An 11,853-nucleotide genomic window follows, 5' to 3' on the forward strand; every position below is an offset into this window, starting at 1 on the left:
TCCACTCCTGGATTACTTTGGTACATCCCTGCCAAACTTATTGCTAAGCATACGTCAGGTCTGGTACACATCATTGCATACATGATAGAGCCTATGGCTGAAGCATAGGGAATATCTTTCATTTTCTCTCTATCTTCTGCTGTGGTCGGGCATTGAGTTTGACTCAACTTCACACCTTGAAGCACGGGCAAGAACCCTTTCTTTGCCTGATCCATTTTGAACTTTTTCAAAATTTTATCAAGGTATGTGCTTTGTGAAAGTTCTATTAAGCGTCTTGATCTATCTCTATAGATCTTGATGCCCAATATGTAAGCAGCTTCACCTAGATCTTTCATTGAAAAACTTTTATTCAAGTATCCCTTTATGCTATCCAGAAATTCTATATCATTTCCAATTAATAATATGTCATCTACATATAATATCAGAAATGCTACAGAGCTCCCACTCACTTTCTTGTAAATACAGGCTTCTCCAAAAGTCTGTATAAAACCATATGCTTTGATCACACTATCAAAGCGTTTATTCCAACTCCGAGATGCTTGCACCAGTCCATAAATGGATCGCTGGAGCTTGCACACTTTGTTAGCACCTTTTGGATCAACAAAACCTTCTTGCTGCATCATATACAACTCTTCTTCCAGAAATCCATTCAAGAATGCAGTTTTGACATCCATTTGCCAGATTTCATAATCATGAAATGCAGCAATAGCTAACATGATTTGGACAGACTTAAGCATCGCTACGGGTGAGAAAGTCTCATCGTAGTCAACCCCTTGAACTTGTCGAAAACCTTTCGCAACAAGTCGAGCTTTATAGACAGTTACATTACCATCAGCGTCAGTCTTCTTCTTAAAGATCCATTTATTCTCAATGGCTTGCCGATCATCGGGCAAGTCAACCAAAGTCCATACTTTGTTCTCATACATGGATCCCATCTCAGATTTCATGGCCTCTAGCCATTTTGCGGAATCTGGGCTCATCATCGCTTCCTCATAGTTCGTAGGTTCATCATGGTCAAGTAACATGACTTCCAGAATAGGATTACCGTACCACTCTGGTGCGGATCTTACTCTGGTAGACCTAAGAGGTTTAGTAGAAACTTGATCTGAAGTTTCATGATCAATATCATTAGCTTCCTCACTAATTGGTGTAATTGTCACAGGAACCAGTTCCTGTGATGAACTACTTTCCAACAAGGGAGTAGATACAGTTATCTCATCAAGTTCTACTTTCCTCCCACTCACTTCTTTCGAGAGAAACTCCTTCTCTAGAAAGGATCCAATTTTAGCAATAAAAATCTTGCCCTCAGATCTATGATAGAAGGTGTACCCAATGGTCTCTTTTGGGTATCCTATGAAGACACATTTCTCCGATTTAGGTTCGAGCTTATCTGGTTGAAGTTTCTTCACATAAGCATCATAGCCCCAAACTTTAAGAAACGACAACTTTGGTTTCTTGCCAAACCACAGTTCATAAGGCGTCGTCTCAACGGATTTTGATGGTGCCCTATTTAACGTGAATGCGGCCGTCTCTAAAGCATAACCCCAAAACGATAGCGGTAAATCAGTAAGAGACATCATAGATCGCACCATATCTAGTAAAGTACGATTACGACGTTCGGACACACAATTTCGTTGTGGTGTTCCGGGTGGCGTGAGTTGCGAAACTATCCCTCATTGTTTCAAATGTAAACCAAACTCGTAACTCAAATATTCTCCTCCACGATCAGATCGTAGAAACTTTATTTTCTTGTTACGATGATTTTCCACTTCACTCTGAAATTCTTTGAACTTTTCAAATGTTTCAGACTTGTGTTTCATCAAGTAGATATACCCATATCTGCTCAAGTCATCTGTAAAGGTGAGAAAATAACAATACCCGCCGTGAGCCTCAACATTCATTGGACCACAAACATCAGTATGTATGATTTCCAACAAATTTGTTGCTCGCTCCATAGTTCTGGAGAACGGCGTTTTAGTCCTCTTGCCCATAAGGCACGGTTCGCAAGTACCAAGTGATTCATAATCAAGTGATTCCAAAAGCCCATCAGTATGGAGTTTCTTCATGCGCTTTACACCGATATGACCTAAGCGGCAGTGCCATAAATAAGTTGCACTATCATTATCAACTCTGCATCTTTTGGTTTCAACACTATGAATATGTGTATCACTACTATCGATATTCAATAAAAATAGACCACTCTTCAAGGGTGCATGACCATAAAAGATATTACTCATATAAATAGAACAACCATTATTCTCTGATTTAAATGAATAACCGTCTCGCATCAAACAAGATCCAGATATAATGTTCATGCTTAACGCTGGCACCAAATAACAATTATTTAGGTCTAAAACTAATCCCGATGGTAGATGTAGAGGTAGCGTGCCGACCGCGATCACATCGACTTTGGAACCATTTCCCACGCGCATCGTCACCTCGTCCTTAGCCAATCTTCGCTTAATCTGTAGTCCCTGTTTCGAGTTGCAAATATTAGCAACAAAACCAGTATCAAATACCCAGGTACTACTGCGAGCATTAGTAAGGTACACATCAATAACATGTATATCACATATACCTTTGTTTACTTTGCCATCCTTCTTATCCGCCAAATACTTGGGGCAGTTCCGCTTCCAGTGTCCAGTCTGCTTGCAGTAGAAGCACTCAGTTTCAGGCTTTGGTCCAGACTTGGGTTTCTTCTCTTGAGCAGCAACTTGTTTGCTATTCTTTTTGAAGTTCCCCTTCTTCTTCCCTTTGCCCTTTTTCTTGAAACTGGTGGTCTTGTTAACCATCAACACTTGATGCTCCTTCTTGATTTCTACCTCCGCGGCTTTTAGCATTGCGAAGAGCTCGGGAATAGTCTTGTCCATCCCTTGCATATTATAGTTCATCACGAAGCTCTTGTAGCTTGGTGGCAGTGATTGGAGAATTCTGTCAATGACACTATCATCAGGAAGATTAACTCCCAGTTGAATCAAGTGATTATTATACCTAGACATTTTGACTATGTGTTCACTGACAGAACTATTCTCTTCCATCTTGCAGCTATAGAACTTATTGGAGACTTCATATCTCTCAATCCGGGCATTTGCTTGAAATATTAACTTCAACTCCTGGAACATCTCATATGCCCCATGATGTTCAAAACGTCGTCGAAGACCCGGTTCTAAGCCGTAAAGCATGGCACACTGAACTATCGAGTAGTCATCAGCTTTGCTCTGCCAGACGTTCTTAACATCGTCAGTTGCATCAGCAGCAGGCCTGGCACCCAGCGGTGCTTCCAGGACGTAATTCTTCTGTGCAGCAATGAGGATAATCCTTAGGTTACGGACACAGTCCGTGTAATTGCTACCATCATCTTTCAACTTTGCTTTCTCAAGGAACGCATTAAAATTCAACGGAACAACAGCATGAGCCATCTATCTACAACAAACATAGACAAGAAAAATACTATCAGGTACTAAGTTCATGATAAATTTAAGTTCAATTAATCATATTACTTAAGAACTCCCACTTAGACAGACATCTCTCTAGTCATCTAAGTGATCACGTGATCCAAATTAACTAAACCATGTCCGGTCATCACGTGAGATGGAGTAGTTTCAATGGTGAACATCATTATGTTGATCATATCTACTATATGATTCACGCTCGACCTTTCGGTCTTCGTGTTCCGAGGCCATATCTGTATATGCTAGGCTCATCAAGTTTAACCCGAGTATTCTGCGTGTGCAACTGTTTTGCACCCGTTGTATTTGAACGTAGAGCCTATCACACCCGATCATTACGTGGTGTCTCAGCACGAAGAACTTTCGCAACGGTGCATACTCAGGGAGAACACTTCTTGATAATTAGTGAGAGATCATCTTAAAATGCTACCGTCAATCAAAGCAAGATAAGATGCATAAAGGATAAACATCACATGCAATCAATATAAGTGATATGATATGGACATCATCATCTTGTGCTTGTGATCTCCATCTTCGAAGCACCGTCATGATCACCATCGTCACCGGCGCGACACCTTGATCTCCATCGTAGCATCGTTGTCGTTACGCCATCTATTGCTTCTACGACTATCGCTACCGCTTAGTGATAAAGTAAAGCAATTACAGGGCGTTTGCATTTCATACAATAAAGCGACAACCATATGGCTCCTGCCAGTTGCCGATAACTTTTGTTACAAAACATGATCATCTCATACAATAAAATATAGCATCACGTCTTGACCATATCACATCACAACATGCCCTGCAAAAACAAGTTAGACGTCCTCTACTTTGTTGTTGCAAATTTTACGTGGCTGCTACGGGCTTAGCAAGAACCGTTCTTACCTACGCATCAAAACCACAATGATAGTTCGTCAAGTTAGTGCTGTTTTAACCTTCGCAAGGACCGGGCGTAGCCACACTCGATTCAGCTAAAGTGAGTGAGACAGACACCCGCCAGCCACCTTTAAGCACGAGTGCTCGTAACGGTGAAACCAGTCTCGCGTAAGCGTACCCGCTTCATCTCACAATACCGCCGAACCAAAGTATGACATGCTGGTAAGCAGTATGACTTGTATTGCCCACAACTCACTTGTGTTCTACTCGTGCATATGACATCTACGCATAAAACCTGGCTCTGATGCCTCTGTTGGGGAACGTAGTAATTTCAAAAAAAATCCTACGTACACGCAAGATCATGGTGATGGCATAGCAACGAGAGGAGAGAGTGTTGTCCACGTACCCTTGTAGACCGTAAGCGGAAGCGTTATGACAACGTGGTTGATGTAGTCGTACGTATTCACGATCCGACTGATCCAAGTACCGAACGTACGGCACCTCCAAGTTTAGCACAAGTTCAGCTCGATGACGATCCCCGGGCTCCGATCCAGCAAAGCTTCGGGGATGAGTTCCGTCAGCACGATGGCGTGGTGATGATGATGATGCTCTACCGGTGCAGGGCTTCGCCTAAACTCCGCGACGATATGACCGAGGTGGAATATGGTGGAGGGTGGCACCGCACACGGCTAAGGAACGATCCGTAGATCAACTTGTGTGTCCTAGGGTGCCCCCCTGCCCCCGTATATAAAGGAGCAAGGGGGAGGCCGATCGGCCCCTTGGGGCGCGCCAAGGAGGAGGAGTCCTCCTCCTAGTAGGAGTAGGACTCCCCCTTTCCTACTCCTACTAGGAGGGCGAAAGGAAGGGGGAGAGGGGGAAGGAAAGAGGGGGGCGCCGCCCCCCCTCCTAGTCCAATTCGGACCAGAGGGAGAGGGGGCACGGCCCACCCTGGCCGCCCCTCTCTCTTCCCACCAAGGCCCATGTGGCCCATTAACTCTCCCGGGGGGGTTCCGGTAACCCTCCGGCACTCCGGTTTTCTCCGAAATCACTCGGAACACTTCCGGTGTCCGAATATAGTCGTCCAATATATCAATCTTTATGTCTTGACCATTTCGAGACTCCTCATCATGTCCGTGATCACATCCGGGACTCCGAACAAACTTCGGTACATCAAAACTTATAAACTCATAATAAAACTGTCATCATAACGTTAAGCGTGCGGACCCTACGGGTTCGAGAACTATGTAGACATGACCTAGAACTATTCTCGGTCAATAACCAATAGCGGAACCTGGATGCCCATATTGGTTCCTACATATTCTACGAAGATCTTTATCGGTCAAACCGCATAACAACATACGTTGTTCCCTTTGTCATTGGTATGTTACTTTCCCGAGATTTGATCGTCGGTATCCAATACCTAGTTCAATCTCGTTACCGGCAAGTCTCTTTACTCATTACATAATGCATCATCCCGTAACCAACTCATTGGTCACATTGCTTGCAAGGCTTATAGTGATGTGCATTACCAAGAGGGCCCAGAGATACCTCTCCGACAATCGGAGTGACAAAACCTAATCTCGAAATACGCCAACTCAACATGTACCTTCGGAGACACCTGTAGTACTCCTTTATAATCACCCAGTTACGTTGTGACGTTTGGTAGTACCCAAAGTGTTCTTTCGGTAAATGGGAGTTGCATAATCTCATAGTTACAGGAACATGTATAAGTCATGAAGAAAGCAATAGCAATATACTAAACGATCAAGTGCTAGGCTAACGGAATGGGTCATGTCAATCACATCATTCTCCTAATGATGTGATACCATTATTAAAATGACAACACATGTCTATGGTTAGGAAACATAACCATCTTTGATTAATGAGCTAGTCAAGTAGAGGCATACTAGTGACTATATGTTTGTCTATGTATTCACACATGTATCATGTTTCCGGTTAATACAATTCTAGCATGAATAATAAACATTTATCATGATATGAGGAAATAAATAATAACTTTATTATTGCCTCTAGGGCATATTTCCTTCAAGATCTACATATCTGAATCGCCAAGCTTGCCTTCCACGCAAAGGAGAGTCCCATCCGGACACGGGACGAAGCCATCAATCTTGTATCTTCATAGTCCAACAGTCCGGCCAAAGTATATAGTCCGGCTGTACGAATACCCCCTATTCTAGGACTCCCTCAGTAGCCCCTGAACCAGGCTTCAATGACGATGAGTCCGGCGCGCAGATTTTCTTCGGCATTGCAAGGCGGGTTCCTCCTCTGAATACTCCATAGAAGATTTTGAACACGAGGGTCGTGTCTGGCTCTGCAAAACAAATTCCACATACCACCGCAGAGAGAATAATATTCCACAAATCTAATATACTGACAATTTTTCATAACGTGACATCATGCCACAGCCTGGTCATTATTCGAACCGTTTTTTCACAACCAGCCATTGCACATATTGCGAGGCGGTTTGTTTGGCATGTCTTGTCGAAGCAGAGATCGTGTCCCCTTATTGCGGGATTCTCATCAATACAGGCGTGGGTAATCCAACCGCGCCATCAACCATGGCGCTTGGGGAATAAGCAATTTTAACGGGCAAGAGGGGAGGCACATAGTTTCTACCGCCTTTATAAAGAGATAAGGATTCCCCTTTTTCACCCACGACTTCTTCCTCCTTTGCCCATCCATTCTCGCACTCTCGAGCTCCAGCGCCCAAGTTCTCACCTTCTCCGTAAATCCATTCCAATCATGTCCGGAGCGGGAGGCAAGTGGATGGCCTCCTCCGTCACGGAGGAGGACATTACGAAGCTTCGGGAGGCCGGATACTTAGCCGCAGACATCGCGCACCGGCTCCCGGACGAAGGGCAGATCATCCCCACTCCAGAACCCCATGAGAGGGTTGTATTTCTCCCCACTTCATCCACGGACTGGGATTTCCCCTCCACCCATTCGTCTGCGGGCTCATGTTTTACTATGGACTAGATTTTCATGATCTGGCCCCAAATTTCATCCTCAACATCTCGGCGTTTATCATTGTGTGCGAGGCCTTCCTCCGCATCAAGACCCACTTTGGCATGTGACTGAAGATCTTCAACATGAAGCCGAAGATAGTGGGCGGCCAGCAAGCAGAGTGCGGAGGCGCCATGGTGGGCAAAATGCCCAACGTCACTTGGCTAGAAGGCTCCTTCGTGGAGACCGTGAAGAGGTGGCAATCGGGGTGGTTCTACATCACCAAACCACGCGACGCCAATTGGACGGCGGCCCCTGAATTCCGATCCGGCATCCCCATGCGGCTCACCTCCTGGGAAAAGAAGGACTTGGCCTGGGGTGGACTTGCGAAGCTGACCGGACTCCAGAACTGTATCAAAAATATGATAGGCAAGAAGATCAAGCTTGTCAATGTGGTCCAGGTCATGCACTTCTGCCGGATCCTCCCGTGTCAAAGACGAGCATTCAACATGTGGGAGTTCGATTCGGCCAAGCACCAGATGTTGCGAGAGCTCTTCGACACGATGTATAAAGACGTTTGGAAGGTGTTGTTCAAGGCCGCCGAAGTACCTCCTCCCCTCACCGAGGACCGTGGAGTCAGCGCAAAGCGCCCCGCCAATCCGGTAAGCATTCTATATTTCAAGATGGGCCTTTCCCCGTATGTTCATGAGGGGAGTCTAAGCCACCATGCTGATTTAAAAGGAATATGTGGTGACAGCGGAGCGGATCGACTGTCCGGCTCCGCTACCTGAAGATCCAGCAACCGCTCTCCTGACGGAGATGCTGGTTTCGGCGCCTTACAAGGTGCCGGAGAAGAAGGCCACGGGGACCAGGAAAGGTCTCCGGCGCAAGGCTGTGTCAGACACAATCGTCCGAAGACGCTGAGGCGCCCTCCTCCAACGAAAACGAGGAGGAGGGAGAGGAAATTCCTCCCCCAACCAGGGAGGAGAAGAAAAGGAAGGCCGCCCCATCTGGGGAGGCCGAAGGGTCCAAGAAGGGAAGAACCCTTCCTCCAGACCAATCCACAACAGCCGCCTACAGCGACGAGGAGTGGCTGCCCAGGGACAAGCCCCGAGCGAAGTCGTAAGTATCCAAGACACTATAATGCTTCCGGCATGTTTTGCTTTATTGCTTCTTAACATGTTTAAACATGATCGTGCAGTCCGTCCAAAGCCCACATAGACGTATCCTCCTTGGATGGGTCTTTGAGTTAGTCGGAGATGAATAGCTATTCGCTACCGACGGCCACATCCCCCCGGCTCGCGAACGACACCGAGGTGTTGTCCTAGAGGATACCGGAGCAGGGGGAGATGATGCTGGAGACACCCCAAGGCGAAATTGCAGATGCCGGGCTCATGGGGGGAAAGACCCCCATGGATCTTGACAATGGGGGCAGCAGAAAGTCCAGCTTCCGGCCGGATACTGCGCCGGAACCTCGAATGGTTCTAGATTCAGGTAGGCAGCCCCTCACTAAGGTGGGTGAGCCTCCTGCTATGATGACCTCTGTCCAACCAGAGGTATAAGAAAATTTGCTGGAAGTGCTTCACGATGCTTCCATTGACGAAGAGCACCATACTCTTATGAGTACGGTGATTGAGAAGGTTCGGTCCGCCAAAAGCGGATTGACCGAAGCCTGCGCTAGCCTCCTAACAGGCTTTGAGGTAAGTAATCACATTACGGGGAAATATAATAGCATAGATAGTAGCCCCTGATGCTTTGTTTGGTGTTCGGAAAGAAAGGCCGAATAGAGGATCAAATAACATCCATAGGAGTCTAATCATATTATGTGTATGTGAATATGCAAGCGTCACTGCTGGCCGTTGCCGCCTGCACTGCGGAGATCTCCAGACTGAGGCGGGACCTGGGGCGAGCCGAGGAGGAGCTCGGCCTCGTGAAGAGGCAGCTCGAGAAGAACAAAGGTAAGTGATACCCCATCCGTGTGTTATATAAAGGGAAATCCTTGATGTTAATAGAAGCATCATGAATTTTAATAGTGGCCACGACTGAAGTGGCGGCCCTTAAGAAAGCACTGTCCGAGGCCGAAGATAATGCGGCAAGGAGCGCACCGAGCGCAAGAAGCAAGATGCTCGGGTAAATGAGGTCCAACAAGAGCTCCAGGACCTCATCAAAAAATACGAGTCCTTGGAGCATGACTCCAAGACGCAAGAGTCCAAGCTTGCGAAGGCCCTCCAGAGCATGCAAGACACCAAGGCCGAAGCCCAAAAGGCCCTCCAGGAGATCCAGGCGGCCAAGAATATAGCGGCGGGTAAGGCATTCATTATGCAAAGCAAGCATGTGAAGGAGACTTTCCTTTTACTTACCCGAATTCGGAGCTCTCCAGAAGCGTTCGCCGATCTGCCGTGCAGCATATCGGATGCCGCGGAGTTCTACCATGCTGAAGAGGGGATCTCGATGGAGAAGTTGTTCTGGTCCCAGTATATTGGGGCCAAACATCCGATGTCCTTGAGCGACCAGCTGAAGCAACTGGTCGAGCTACACAAGGCGGCCGAACTGGCCATGAAGGACCTTATAGTCCGGCAGCCTAGCGAGCCCCTGCCCGACAGCTACTTCGGCCTTGTAAAGCGGATGGTAAATCCCTGTCCGCAGCTTGAAGTCATTAAGCGGTCCGTCTGCATTGAAGGTGCATGCAGGGCCTTCTCCCGTGTGAAAGTGCACTGGGCGAAGATGGACGCCGAGAAGCTGGTGACGGAGGGGCCGCCGAAGGACAAGGAGCATCGTTACCCCTAGAAGTATTATGAGGGTGTCCTGAAGGGTGCCCGCCTTGTGGCGGATGAATGTGCTAAGGATGTAATATTTGAGTGAAATGCACTCATGTCATCCTGTAATATGAAAAACGAGTTCATGTGCGTTATGTAACGCTTGTTGATTTAAAATATTACCTTCTGTGCGGCTGTTTATAAAATCTGAGAGTTGGCCAGTCGTCGGCTTCCGTCCCCATGTAGCTAGTACCGGGGTGTTCGAGATAAATCTAAACACTCCTAATCCAAATCTTTGGTCCCTTAAGGAGGTGTTTAGCACAGCGAACAAGGCAATCAGACTATACAGCTTTATCACTCTCACTTAGCCATAGAAGTCTACAATTTTAAATTCTGGCGAAGCCCCTAGTATTCGGAAGGCCGAAGTTGGGGCACTATACACGCCTAAATTGGACAAGGCTGATTCCTCGCGTGAAGCAGAAAAAAATCTTTAAGGATTTGAGACCTCTCGAATAGCGACCAGCTCTCGCTGCATCATGACAGTCAGCTTTCGGCTTTCTCTACTGAGGTGCTAGTCCAGAAGAACCGGGACACAATCGCAGTAGTTCTCCCTGCGCTACCTTAGCCGATATAGCGGAATGTAAGGCACCAAAACAAGGGAGCGGGGCAAACCCAACTATTGACCCAAGACATGATCCGGAGCTGATGCATATAATGATATAAGTTCGGGGTGCCGCACTATCGAAAGTGTTCGAACTTTTCCTGTCATGTTATGGGGTACACTGAAGCCCCTGGCGAACTGAATGTACCAAAGTGTACGGATACGATTTGTAGTAAATAAACAGTTTAAGGAAAAAGATGAAGAAAATGTAATAATAAGCTGACGTTGTATGTTTCTTCCATTGTTATTCAAATGATACGTCAAAGCATATGTATACAAGTAGTGCGATAAGCAAAATAGGACTATTTAACATGTCCTGGTCAAGGGTGAACTGCGTGTGGGTATATAAAACAGGTATAACGATCGTTAACAGAGACCACATGGGTATTTCCTTGTACGTCAAAGCTTCGTACCTCCTTGGTTTTTCCCTTCCGTGATGAGTCCGATAATCCGGCTATCTGAAAGGGCTTCCAGAAAATTGGGTCCTGAAAGAAAGAAAATGATGAAGGAATACGGGTCCTAGGGCGGTTGAGCCGCATTGTGGACCGCGGCATAGCTGTGCCTCCGCCTGTGCCCATGGTATTTTTAGTGCGTAATTATGTACGCGCGGCACAAATTTTGCCACTTGATTGGGACTAGGACGGAGGCCGAATTGCTAGTCGAGCTCTGGACGTGCCGAATGATCCTGCTGCGGGGTACTTCGGACTCGCTTGACGGTGTCCGGGTTCTTCATCGCCGAATTGGCTGTTTGCCTAAGAAGGCCAATTTGTACTTCTGTCGCGAGGGCCGCAGTGTGCTCCTCCGTACGGAGCGAGCGCTCTGTCTTTCCATTGACTGTTATAACCCCACAGGGTCCTGGCATCTTGAGCTTGAGGTATGCGTAGTGCGGTACCGCATTGAATCAAGCAAATGCGGTTCGTCCTAGTAGGGCATGATAACCACTACGGAAGGGGACGATATCAAAGATTAACTCCCCGCTTTGGAAGTTGTCCGGAGATCCGAAGACTACTTCCAATGTGATTGAGCCCGTACAATAGGCCTCTACACCTGGTATTACACCTTTAAAGGTGGTTTTGGTGGGTTTGATCCTTGAGGGATCGATGCCCATCTTGCACACTGTATCCTGATAAAGCAGGTTCAGGTTGCT

The sequence above is a fragment of the Triticum dicoccoides genome, chromosome 6B, assembly GCF_002162155.2.
Source record: "Triticum dicoccoides isolate Atlit2015 ecotype Zavitan chromosome 6B, WEW_v2.0, whole genome shotgun sequence".
In the NCBI taxonomy this organism is placed as follows: Eukaryota; Viridiplantae; Streptophyta; class Magnoliopsida; order Poales; family Poaceae; genus Triticum; species Triticum dicoccoides.